The 14,019-nt window shown below is 34.4% G+C and overlaps 2 pseudogenes; one reads left to right on the top strand and one right to left on the bottom strand.

Moving 5' to 3' along the window:
* Window positions 1-455: 455 nt before the first annotated feature.
* On the bottom strand, window positions 456-568 carry LOC115941946 (U4 spliceosomal RNA; annotated as a pseudogene).
* Window positions 569-13,361: 12,793 nt separating this feature from the next.
* The window catches only part of LOC102750861 (large ribosomal subunit protein eL6 pseudogene), a 5,632-nt pseudogene continuing 4,974 nt past the window's right edge, over window positions 13,362-14,019 (top strand).

Here is a 14,019-nt window from a genome sequence, read left to right as displayed (position 1 = left end):
ATCAGCTACTCATATTTTTCTACTTTTTAATAATTTGTATTATTTTATTTTTCATAGCTAGCATATAACTTGGTTCATGATGACTGTAAGGAAATGTAGGGATTTAGATTATTCTGTATTTTGAATTTTAAAAACATAAAAATTATGTACAGCTGAAGATATTAAAAAAAGTCTGTTAATTAGAAAAATAACTCTGATTATTGAGAATAATCATACAAAATATACAACATAGAAGAATTAGAAAACAAATATGTTTTCCCATGCCAGGGATAGAATTTGCAATTGAAAAAAGTAAACAAAACAAGTAAATTATTAATGTTATAGTTACTAATAATGAAATTTATTTTATAGTAGGACTACCTGGAAATTTTCATTCTATGATCTAAACAGTGATGATGATTAAAATGATAAAAAGTATTATTTATTAATATCTTACCAAATAAAATTTATTATTGTTTCTGAAAAATAGTTTATATATTAATCTGTATATTTTTATTTAGTTTTCAATTAGCAATAATCACGCCTAGGATAAACCTCATTGGCTATAATACTGCCATTGCACAAAGCTATATGTTTTTATTTAGGCTATCTACATTACCGAGAAAATCAAAAAGAAAATAAATGTAAATTCTTCTTTAGATTGTTTCACTAGTATATGTAGTTATAAATATTTTACTTGCATAAGATCCCTAATTCCAGCACTGTATCTGAAAAATATTTTTGAATAAATACATGGCTAATATTATGAAAACATATATATTGTTTTATTGACCATATAAGTGGTTGATGAAGGAATCTCAAATAAACAAGATAACAAACTAAGTCTTTTAATTAAATTAAAATTAATTAATTATTTTTTTTAGAGAGACAGAGAGGGGTGGAGGGAGAGGGAAAGAGAATCTTAAGCAGGCTCCACGCCCAGTGTGTAAGCCTAACGCAGGTCTTGATCTCGCAACCCTGAGATCATGACCTGAGCCGAAATTAAGAGTTAGACACTTAACCAGCTGAGTGACCCAGGAGCTCCTGTTGTTGTTGTTGTTGTTGTTTAAGTGGTTCAATATTAGAGAATAATACAACACTTAAATAGTAAAGAATGTTTTTATTCCCTATAATTTCTTAAAAGTAAGCACTCTGTAAATTACTAGTTAACAGAGGAGAGCCCTGTGGTGACATATCTGGGAACTATTCTAGATTGCCTTGATAGCTGCTAAATAAAATATGCTTTCCTTTGTTCTAAGTGTATGTTTATGAGCAAACTAACTGTATTCTAAATGTGGAATTAAGAATGAGGTCAATGTCATCATAGTTAGTTCTGTAACATTAAAATGTGTAGACCAAATTATTTCACTTGCCGATCAAATATCCTCATGAAGTAGATAGAGGACCAAGAAAGAGAAATATTTGAAACCTATGCACGTAAGCTTCATTTCAAGTACATTCTTATACTGGCCTATATCATAGGTAATGAGAGACTCTCATTGAGCTTGAGACAAACATGAAATCCATCAGGGGACAAGGTGAAAAATTGAAGTTAAGGAATAAATCAATTGATTAAACCAGCATACCTGATTTTTAAGCAACCTGTACCCTTTCCTAGAGATACCACCTATCTGCTGACAGGCTGTTGTCATGATAAATTTGAGGTCTTGACCTAGTCTGTCAACAGAGTTTCTCAAGACAGTGGCCTAGACAAATGTTTCTCAACTGTCTGGGGGGAAGAGCTATACATGTTAATTTCTAATTCTACATGTGTAGCATACAATAAAACAAGTAACTAGGAAAATTAAACCAAAACCCATAACTATACAACCCAGGCTCTATTTTTTAAAAAAAAAGTATTGGATCCTGTGGCCATAAATGACTATTATATTACTAAAAATGTTCTAAATGTTTATTCTTACTATTTGTACTTACTTTATCACCATCAGATGACAGATTGAAAATTGACTCAGTCGAGTGACCAAACCATGAGTCGCACAGGGCTAGATCATGTAGCTGGAAATGCACAAGAACATTAGAGAATCTGATTAACAGAATATTAGGATTCACAGAACAGGTGTTTTTATTGTTGGTGACAGTGACAGTGGCTTATCTGTTTTGATGGCTGTTTAGTTTTGTTTTGAGGTTTCTATAAATCTAAACTTCTAGGTAACCAACTTAAAAACAAGTCACACTTTTATTCTGCTTCCTTATCAATTCCCCTTCTCATTGTCAGCTTAGTAACCAAAGACATGCATTTGTGTGATAGTCGATCAGAAACATGACCTATAGCATGTAGATAGCATTTTCCTCTGATGCGATGACAGCAGTCTTGCATGGGATTGGAGGTGCACCTGACCTCATTAACTCCAGCATTTATCCAGTCAAGTTGGAAAAACATTTTTCAAAGTCACACAATTTTTTTCCACTTTAATTAATGTGACATATTCATTGAAAAGCTGTGGCAGCACTATAGAACATGAAGTTTATACTTGGCAAATTATATTTTCCAGGAAAATGGGAACTTCATCTCATTCTGTTAGATCCAAGCTGTATCTGCATTTTAACTGCAGTCAAGTACAGACTCATATCATTAAGTTTGCTTGCCAAATATTTGCCAAATTTGCAGCTTTGCGAATGTTTTAGAAAATTCATGGAAGTGTCCTGATGAAAAGTAATTTTAGTTTTGGCATACTTGTTTCTTCTGATGTAGCCCCTTTTTATTTCCTTCCTATACCTAAGCAATATCTACAGGAGGATACAACACAGAAAGAAAGAAAAAAAAAAGATGAAGTACAGCCCCCATGGAACCTTCATTCTCATATAGTTAACTTCTATTAATTTTTGGAACAATAATCTAAGTGAGATAGTATGAGGATAGGGACAGATTTGGGAAAGGTCAAACATTTCAAGACACCAAGTGAAATATCCACTGAGAGGGGGTTTTACTGACAAGTTGTCCTTTACTGCTTTGATTTAAGCACTTATTATTTCAATGGCATTTTTCCTTCATTAATGGGATGAGCAACAATTTATGAAATTAGATAGATCACCTCATTCCACTAAATTACTGATGGCACTTATTTTAAATCATTTAGAATGTTCTCTGTTCCAGAAGCTGTGCTTGGAAAAATGTGAAAAGATGTAAATATTCATAAATTCATGTATTTTTCATATGTAATATTGGAAATTAAATACATGAATAGTTTATTTTTATCCACATGGTGACATCAGAAAGGATATCAACCAAAATATTAACAACAGTTAACTGGTTATCTTTGGTTTATGGATACTCACTTATTTTAACTTTGTCTTCATATTTTTGTATTGCTTTAATTTTTTTCTATTGAGCAGTTACACAAATTTTAAATCAAGAAAGATAATGCTATTTTAATTTTGTAAAACACAAACATATTCCCAACATGTTGGGTAATTATGACTGATTAACATCGATAATAATTTCACTCGGGGAAGAAAGTAAAGAGAATATACTTGTTAATCATACTCCATTATGTCTCTGGGCAATTACTGATGACCTCCACTAGTAAATAACTATGCTGTCCAATACAGTGAGTACTAGTGAAAAGGAGTTAATGAGAGATTTAAACATTGCTAATCAGAATTGAAATATACTTTAAGTATAAAATATATAATTGATTTTAAAGACATAGTATGAGGTAAAGTATGTAAATTAACTTAATAATTTTATATTTATTTCATGTTGAAATGATAATATTTTGTACATATTGGTTAAATAAAACATAATTAAAATTCATTTTAGTTGCTGCTTTTTAATTTCTTAAGTGAACATCTGGAACATTTAAAATCGTATATGTGGTTTGCAGTATATTTCTACTGAACAGCATTGATGTAGGGTGTATTCTGGGAGTTTGCTCATTCTCAGTGTTGTACACCTACCATGGCTATGCTCTTAAAACTTGACATTGATCCAGGGCTGTTCACCATTCAATCTCCCTTCCTTTCCACAAAGGAGATGGTTCTGAAGTACAAAATATCTAATATCCAAACACATATCTAACAATATCTGTAGAAAATGTGTACACTGAAAATCGGAAACATTATTTTAAGAAGTGGAATCATTCATGGATTGAGATGTTGTATTTTAAAGATGTCATTTTTTTTTAAACAGATCTCAAGATTCAGAATAATTCTAACCAAAATCTCAATAAGCACAGTAATTCAATCTACTATGTGAATTTATTTGACTATATGTAGAAAATATCTTTTATCTAAAAGACCATATTTATTTTAAAAGAATGGTATAACAATTTATGGGATCTGATTTTATGATTGAAAAATAAACTTCACCTTTCTTTCAGCTCTATTTCATCTAAGCAATTTCATGACACTTGAATTTCTACAATTATTTCATTTCTCTAATTTAAAAGCTTTTGTTTTACCAACCATTTTTACACCCATTCAAATCCAACAACTCCTGAAAACTATAGCTATTTGAACTATAACAATAACTTACAACTAATAAGGAAATTCAGAGAAGACTTTTTATGAGGAAATAGGAAATACGGAATATAAGAGAATAAGAAAGACTCCAAATGCAGCTGATCCTGAACTGAAAACTTTCTTTTATAACAAAGAAATTAAAATTCTGGTGCACTGAAGATAAACTTTGACTTTTTAACAATTTTATTCAGTGACAATGTTTTTTGACACCCATTAATTATAGTTGTGGAGTGTGTTATTAATGTATGCTATTAAATATATTGTTCTTCTTTCTTCTGGAAGGTTCATAGCATAAAAAGGAAATAATTGATCATTTCTGTGGTAAAAGTCATTATTTTCACTGTCACAAAACTGTAGAATAAAACTCATGTGTATCTCACTTATAAAGTAATAAATCATTACCATTCATATTTGATGTTTGAATTCTGTCTCTTCTTAACATCACTTGCACACATTTTCCCATTCTCCTTCTTTGTAAATACTATTTACTGTTCTACATTAATACTATTGCTATATCCTTGCATTAATCCCTAAAGATTATTTGAACGGAAAATATATCATTGTAACAATAAATAAATATATAATATAAACATATAAATAATTGTAATTTATTCATTAACTTATGCAATATTTCCAGCATTAAGTACTTTTTTAAAAGTTTTTTTTTAAAGATTTATTTATTTATTTTAAGGAGAATGAGATGCACAAACAAGGGGAGGGGCAGAGGAAGAAGGAAAGAATCCTCAAGTAGACTTCCCACTGAGCATGAGGCCAACACTGGGCTCTATCCCAGGGCTCTGAGATCATGACCTGAACTGAAACCAAGAGCTGGACATTTATCTGACTGAGCTACCCAGGCCCCCCAACATTAAGTTTTTCTTTTTAATTCCAATAGAAGCACCACTCTATAGATGAGAATATATGAGTGAATGCTGGATTTCCCTTTATGTGTGGGATGACACCAAAGAAATACACTTCCTTCTCTTCCAATCCAGAAAACTGAGGTTTGCTGCATGACTGGAGGGTGGGGAGCAAGTAGGAGAATAGCAGCCAGCACTCCTGGAGGGCTGGAGGACATCAAAGTGACATAGACCCTACTACCCATGTCACGAACCCTATCAGGAAGCCTGCCCATGAGCTACTTGGGATGTCTCCTTTGCAGATTTCCAAGTTAGCCCATAGGTACTGTCAATGCTCCACAGGCCTCACCTGCACACACCCCACCCTTAGTCCAGGGCCAGCTACTGGTGCATGCCTCCAGTGACATCGAAACTGAGCTTTTGCAGACTGCTAGTGACCATTCCCAGAAAGTCAGTCCAACTGCCAAATTGGAAGCACACAAACAGATGAGTATTCAGCACTTCCCTTAGGGAAAGCAAGCAAACAGGAGGCTGCCTGCATTTGGCCTGCTTTGCTGGATTGAGAGAAAGCATATGATCTTAAGAGTTCCCTTCATGAGAGAACAAGAAATGTGGAGCAGGTATATCCATATAAAAATGTTGGAAAGATGCCTCAAGATCTCTAATAAGGCTGACGAAGTATATTTCTCTCCCAAAGTCTAGTCAGTAGAGACCTGAGAAGTTTACTGCTTCTTCAAATGTGAAGGCAGCAATGCAAGATTTCAAGTAACATGAAAAATTAAAGAAACATGACAGGTGTCACCAAAGAAATGACCACAAAGAAATGGAAATCTGTGATTCAAAATAATTGTTTTAAGGAAACTTAGTAAACTACAAGAAAAAAGAGACAATTCAATAAAATCAGGTAAACAATACACAAACAAAAGGAGAAATTTATTTTTTATTGTTTTAAATATTTATTCATTTATTTTAGAGAGAGAGAGTGAGTGTGAGAGGGGGGAGGGCAGGGAGAGAATCTCAAGCAGACTCCCCACTGAGCATGGAGCCAGCTACAGATCTCAATCCCATGACACTAAGATCCTGACCTGAGCCAAAATCAAGAGTTGGACGTTTAACCCAATGAGTCACCCAGGTGTCCCAAATTGAGAAGTTTAATAGTGACATAGAAATTATAAAAAAAAAATAAATAAAAGAACCAAACACCAAACTAACTGGAATTTAAATAAAAAACTTTAAGAAAATAGAAATTCTGGAGCACAAAGCTTATATATAGAAATAATGGGGAGAGATGTGAACATCTCTGGGGAGATGTTCCCAAATCTGGGGAGAGATGTGAACATCAAGTTCATAAAGTGTACAAGTCTCCCCAAAATTCAAACCAAAATAATCTTCTCTGAGACATATTATAGTAGAACTGTCTAAAATCAAAGACAAAGAGATAATTTTTAAAGCAGCAGAAGAAAAAAAATACCTCACATACAATCTGACTATAAGCATAAAACTATCAGCAGATTTTTCAGCAATACCCTGTAGGTTGGAGAGAGTGAGAGGATATATTTAAAATACTGAAAGAGGGGCTCCTGGGTGGCTCAGTCATTAAGCATCTGCCTTCGGCTCAGGTCATGATCCCAGGGTCCTGGGATCGGGTCCCACATCGGGCTCCTTGCTCAGCGGGGAGCCTGCTTTTCCCTCTGCCACTCCCTGCCACTCTGCCTACTTGTGATTCCTCTCTCTCTCTCTCTCTGTGTCAAATAAATAAATAAAATCTTTTAAAAAAATAAATAAAATAAAATACTGAAAGAAAAGAAAACTGCCGACCAAGTCTACTTTACTTAGTAAAGTTGTCTTTCAGAAATGAAAGAGAAATAAAGACTTTCCCAGAGAAACAAAAGCTAAGAAAGTTCATCATCACTAGACCTCCTTACAAGAAAAAATGAAAGTTTTTCCAGCTGAAATGAAATGACACCAGTTAGTAAAAAGAAAACATCAAAGTACAAAACACACAGGTAAAGGTATGTACAGAGTCAAATTTAGAATACTCTAATATTTTAATATGGTGAAGATCATTTAACTCTATGTAAAGGTTAAAGGACAAAAATATTGAAATAACTTGAGCTACAATAATTTGTTAATGGATGCACAACACAAAAAAAGGCTAAAATGTGACATCAAAAACATAAAATATGGGTGGCTAGTAAAAGAGTAGAGTGTTTGTATATAATCAAAGTTATCATCTCAAAATAGAATGTTAATATCGATAATATGTTTTATGTAAGCCTCACAGTAGCCACAATGCAAAAACCTACAGTAGATACAAAAAAGACAAATTCCAATTTGTCACCAATTCAGAAAGGAAGAAAAAAATTAAAAAAAAAAAAGGAACTACAAAACAGCCAAAAATAAGTTGGCATTAGTAAGTCCTTATCTATCAACAATTACTTTAACTATAAACAGGTTAAATTTTCCAATAAAAAGACAGAGAGTGGCTACATGGATAAAATAACAAGATCCAACAATGTGCTGCCTACACGGGCCTCACTTCAGCATTAAGGACACATATGAGCTCAAAGTGAAGAGATGGAAAAGATATCCCATGCTAATAGAAACCAAAGAGAGCAGGGCTAGCTATGCTTAGATCAGACAAAATAGATTTTAAGTCAAAAAATATAACAAGAACTAAAGAATGATAAAAGGGTCAATTTTTATGAGGATAAAGCAATTGTAAATATATTTACAACCAACATCAGAGCACCCAAATATATTAAGCAAATAATACCACATCTGAAGGGAGAAATAGATGATACAATGATAGTGGGGGACTTCAATACCTCACTCTTAACAATGAATAGATCAGCCAGACAGAAAATCAATATGGAAACATTGGGCTCAAACTACATTAGATCAAATGGATCTGTACAGAACATTACAGACATAGAGAACATTCCTTCCAACAGCAGCAGAATACACATTATTTTCAAGTGCTCATGGAATATTATTTAGGATGTTATTCGAATATTGCATGTCTTTAGAGTCCCAAGTCAGTTGGCTTAACATGTGGAGATTATCTGTGTGGGATTAATCTAATCAAGTATCAGTTGAGTCGGTAAAATTGAGAAGAAAGTTTTCATTAGCTGGTAGCAGAGTAACTCCAAGGTATTCAAAGAATGAAAGGGAATTGATATGAGGCAGGTTTTCAGTTGCTAAGGTAGAGGGGTCACATCCACATGTGATGCTGAGATGAAATATTTGAGGGTATCCTTAAGAACATGAAAGTGGTCCCTGACTCACAACCAACACGAAAACCAGGACCTCAGTCCTACAGTTAGAAGAAATTGGATTCTGCCAACAACCGAATGAACTTATCAATGGTTTTACCACCAGAGTCTCTGGAGGTATAGAGTCTCTCAAGGTATAGGGTTTCCCTATACCTTGATTGTAGCCTTGTGAGAACCTAAGCAGAGAACCCAGTCAAGCCTAGACTTCTGTACTGTGGACCTGTAAGCTAATAAATGTGTTGTTTTAAACTGTGAAGTTTGTGATCACTTGTTACACAGTCATGGAAAACTAATTTGCTACCTGAAAAGGACTGTTCCCTCTAAGTAGAATTTTGGTTCATTTACTGTCTCATTCCAAGGCTTTCCAATATAAGCAAAACAGTAATGTTTGTAATTATCCACTTTTTCACTTCACTGAAGTAGCACTAGGGTTTACCACTACCAGCAGCATTCCAAATGCTACCCAAATTTGCACTCTTAAACATAGACAGCTAAGTATAAAGAGAAATACAAGTAAAATCGGCAGATGAAAGAGTCGTCTTCTTTTTTTTTTTTAAATATTTTATTTATTTGATAGAGAGAGAAACAGCAAGAGAGGGAACACAAGCAGGAGGAGTGGGAAGAGGGAGAAGCAGGCTTCCCACTGAGCAGGGAGCCCGATGCGGGGCTCGATCCCAGGACCCTGGGATCATGACCTGAGCCGAAGGCAGACGCTTAACCGACTGAGCCACCCAGGCGCCCCGAAAGAGTCTTCTTATAAGAAACTAAGTATAAGACTCCAGGGGAAAAAAAATTTCAAAGAACTGAAAAGAGTAGTAACAAAAACAAAAAAAAGATAGGACAAAAAAAAACTCTTTATTAGAAACCTTGGAATTATAATTATAAAAATATGTTGATTATATTCATAATACTTTTTTAAAGTTTTATATGTATGCATTCACTAATTTCTCACAAGAAACTTATCAGATAGGCAATGGTTTATCTGTTTTATTAATACAGAAATTAAAGTACAAGCACAAGTCAAGTAAATACTTTGTGCAAATCCAAGCTTATAGATAAAATCAGAAATAAAACTTGAGTTGAAAGTTTAAATCCAGAGCCATGAAAGACAATACACTCAAAATAAGGAATATTTAGAAAAACAAATACAGACATGTAGAAATTTTAGAAGTTACAAAATATTGAAATGTTTAGAATAGTATCTAGATATAAGAACCATAAACAAATATAAGAGAAAAGATATGAAAACAAAAGGGGCGCCTGGGTGGATCAGTATGTTGAGTGTCTGACTCTTGATTTCAGCTCAGGTCATGATCTCAGGGTCCTGGGATAGAGCCTCTCAGGCTCTGCAAGCTGAGTGCAGAGTCTGTTTGAGATTCTTTCTTCCTCTGACCCTCCCCCCCCACTATCTCTCTAAATAAATAAATAAATAAAATCTTAAAAAAAGATATGAAAAAATAGGGATATAAAGTGATCTAGATAATGAGTTCTATGAAATTGAAAATATACAAGTCATCAAAGAGTAATTGAAGAAAACTTCCTAGATTTGAAGGTCATAGCAGTTGTCCAACAAACACTGAAATGGATAAATCCTAGACACATGCCTACACATACTTCAGTAAAATTTTAGAATACTAAGTAAAAAAAAAAAAAAAAAAGTTTAAGAAAGTAAAAATAGGCTTCTGAAGAAAAAGAAAAAAGAAAAAACAAGCCCAAAATGGCATAAAAAAATACTTCTTCAAAAATACTGAAACCTGACTATCATTTGTTATGCTTAGAACATTTTCTTTTGAATGGTTCATGAGTTGGAATAGTAGACTAATGTTCCCTTAGCTATGTAGTGAATTATATATACACTGTTATGATAATGTAAGTGAATTTCAGGGTTTTTTTTTAGAATCAACTATAGCTAAGAACCAGAAAACAGTGATAGCTATAGAACAGAATGTAACTGTGAATATGAAAACTTATACAAAAAGAGAAGAGCGTGACAGCATGAAGGAATGGAGGCTAATATCTTTACTTTTCCTAAGACAAATCATTATCTAAAACTCATAAATAAATACATGTTGCACAAAATTGTGATATAAATCATAAAGGCATGCAGCTGGAAACTACATATAATGATGTAAATATCAAACTATGGTATGGATATATGAGATAAACAATGAAGATTTAAGTTAGTTGCATCCTTACCTTTCATAGCAGAAAGTGAATAGGTATGTGCTAATCTGAAATATTAAAAAATAGACATTCAAACTTATTGTTAAAATTGCAGATGTAACAATCCTGAGGGTGGGTGAGGGCTAGGGGGAGAAGCAAGGGTTTCTGATAATAAGTACTTATGTATTCCTTTGATACAATAAATGTTATTTCTTACAAAAAAGTTTCTGAACAGCTTTCATCAAATCACACATCTCAACTCTTTCCTGGATTCAAGTGCACAATTACAATCATAGGTCATGTCTTCTTGATTAAACGTATATTAACAATGTTGAGTAATAAGCTACTTGTTTTTTACTGTGAAAAATTCACTGGTAGTGTTCCCATCCTATTTTAAATTCTGTTAGAGCTGATACATCTAAAAATTAATACTTAGTTCACAAAAACATATGCTTTGTAGGATCGGTAGAATGTAGTATTGCAAAATTACAGTATGATTTTATGCCATATCCTTAAAAATTCATTGAATCAGAATTATATACCTTAACTCTTCCACTTATTATTTTGATATTGTTACACAAGTACCCCAACTATTTGGTGTCTCAAGACCCACCTATAACATAGAATAATAATGCTTTACCAACCTATCTAATAAAATTGATATTCAAACAAATTTATCATATCATTTGAACTATAACATATATTTAAACATTATTTTTGAGTATTTTACTCATCCATTTGAAAGTGTTATGTAAATGACAAAAACTCTGTATGATGTTAATTAATGACTAATGCCAGTTTCATCCAAATTTGAAGATATTGATTCAAGAATGGCTAACATGGGGCGCCTGGGTGGCTCAGTTGGTTAAGCGACTGCCTTCGGCTCAGGTCATGATCCTGGAGTCCCGGGATCGAGTCCCACATCGGGCTCCCTGCTCGGCGGAGAGCCTGCTTCTCCCTCTGACTCTCCCCCCTCTCATGTGCTCTCTCTCTCTCATTCTCTGTCTCAAATAAATAAAATCTTAAAAAAAAAAAAAAAAAGAATGGCTAACATGAAAAAATAACGTATGGAGAAATTTACTAGGTACAGATTGATAGCATTTCATTTGAAGTCCAATTAAACAAAATAAAGTTATTTTATTTATGTATGTATTTATTTATTTAAAGATTTATTTATTTATTTGAGAGAGAGAGAGCAGGGGGGAGGGGCAGAAGGAGAGGGGGAGAGAGTCCCAAGTGGACTCTGAGCTAAGCCCGGAGTCAGATGCAGGGCTCGATCTCATGACCTTGAGATCAGGACCTGAGCCCAAACCAAGAGCTGGTCGCTTAACTGACTGAGCCACCCAGGCACCCCTAAGATAGTTGGTTTAATTGTGAAAATGTTGGAGATACAGACAAGCCTCAATTCCAGATTCTGGAATACTGTTAGAAAAAGAATTCTCCAGGGGTGCCTGGGTGGCTCAGTTGGTTAAGCCACTGCCTTCAGCTCAGGTCATGATCTCAGGGTCCTGGGATTGAGCCCCGCATCGGGCTCCCTGCTCGGCGGGAAGCCTGCTTCTCCCCCTCCCACTCCCCCTGCTTGTGTTCCCTCTCTCGCTGTCTCTCTCTGTCAAATAAATAAATAAAATCCTTAAAAAAAAGAAAAGAAAAACAATTTTCCATATAATTCAAATTACATGACAAAGAGTAAAGGCCATATTTTTTAAAGTGTTGTAAATGTAGCCTAGAGAAAATGTTATAAATGTATCTTAGAGAATTACACTGGCATGTCACACAAGGTATTTTATACTTAAGCAAAAGTTGACCACTTTCTGTATGGTAGGATACTGTCAATGAGAAACAAATAGCTAACTTTAGAATCATGATTAGTGATGTTTACCCTCAAAAACTGGGAAAACAGGATATTAATTCAATATCAACTTACCCTTTCTTTTGACCACAAGAATTACAAATATATTAACATCAACTTACCCTTAATTATAATCATATTCTATGGCTAAATAATCATTCATGTTTAAAAGACTTTTTGAATTAGATTACCATGAGTTTCAGAAATATACTGTTTCATTGACTCTAACATCTAGGTACATACTAAGTAATCCAACTTCAGGGTAGTAGGAAATGAACAAAAATATAGTATGTGACAAGTGCTGAATATATTCTAAGTATTTTCATATCTAAACCTGCAATTTATTATTACAACAACATCTTGAAGTAAATTGGATTATGGTCTGAACATTACAATTGAGCAGGTAGGAGATTGAATCAACTATCACTGTAATTGGTATTGACACTGACCAGGTTGTTTTCCAAAATGTGGAAGCTGTGATGATAATAAAAAGAACATCTATGTCTGAGTGTTTTACATACATCATCTCATTTTATCTTAATTCAACAATCAGTTATGTTGCAGTTGGTCAGCCCATTGAATTCTTAACGCTTAGATCCACATTGTATAAAGGAGAAATAAGGTCAAAATAAACCCAATGGTTACTCTAAATCCAAATAAGTCCATTGTGAATTTCTGTTTCCTGAACTATCACATCCTTACCGAAGATTATTTCTTTCAAAATGTAAAGGGAGCTCTTTCCCATCTTGCAAGATGGCAGGCAAAAAAGCTGAGAAGCCGGATACTAAGGAGAAGAAACCTGAAGCTAAGAAGGCTGATGCAGGTGGCAAGGCTAAGAAGGGTAACCCCAAGGCTAAAATGCCAAAGAAGGGGAAGCCCCACTGCAGCCGAAACCCTGTACTTGTCAGAGGAATTGGCAGATATTCCCAATCGGCTACGTATTCCAGAAAGGCCATGTACAAGAGGCAGCTAAATCCAGGCTTGAAAAGAAAAAGAAGGAGAAAGTTCTTGCTACGGTCACAAAACCAGTTGGTGCTGACAAGAACGGTGGTACCCGAGTGGTTAAACTTCGCAAAAAGCCTAGGTATTACCCTACTGAAGATGTGCCTCCAAAGCTGTTGAGCCACGGCAAAAACCCTTTCAGTCAGCACGTGAGAAAGCTGCGAGCTAGTATCACTCCGGGGACCATTTTGATCATCCTCACTGGGCGCTGCAGAGGCAAGAGGGTAGTTTTCCTGAAGCAACTGAGCAGTGGCTTGCTACTTGTGACCCGACCTCTGTCCCTCAATCGAGCTCCTCTGCGTAGAACACACCAGACATTCGTCATTGCTACTTCTACCAAAATTGATATCAGCAGTGTGAAAATCCCCAAACATCTCACTGATGCTTACTTCAAGAAGAAGAAGCTGTG

This window comes from Leptonychotes weddellii, chromosome 1 (assembly GCF_054177405.1).
Source record: "Leptonychotes weddellii isolate Sample4059 chromosome 1, ASM5417740v2, whole genome shotgun sequence".
NCBI lineage: Eukaryota > Metazoa > Chordata > Mammalia > Carnivora > Phocidae > Leptonychotes > Leptonychotes weddellii.
The sequence above is the reverse complement of the archived record's forward strand: the minus strand, read 5'-3'. Positions and strand labels throughout refer to the sequence as shown.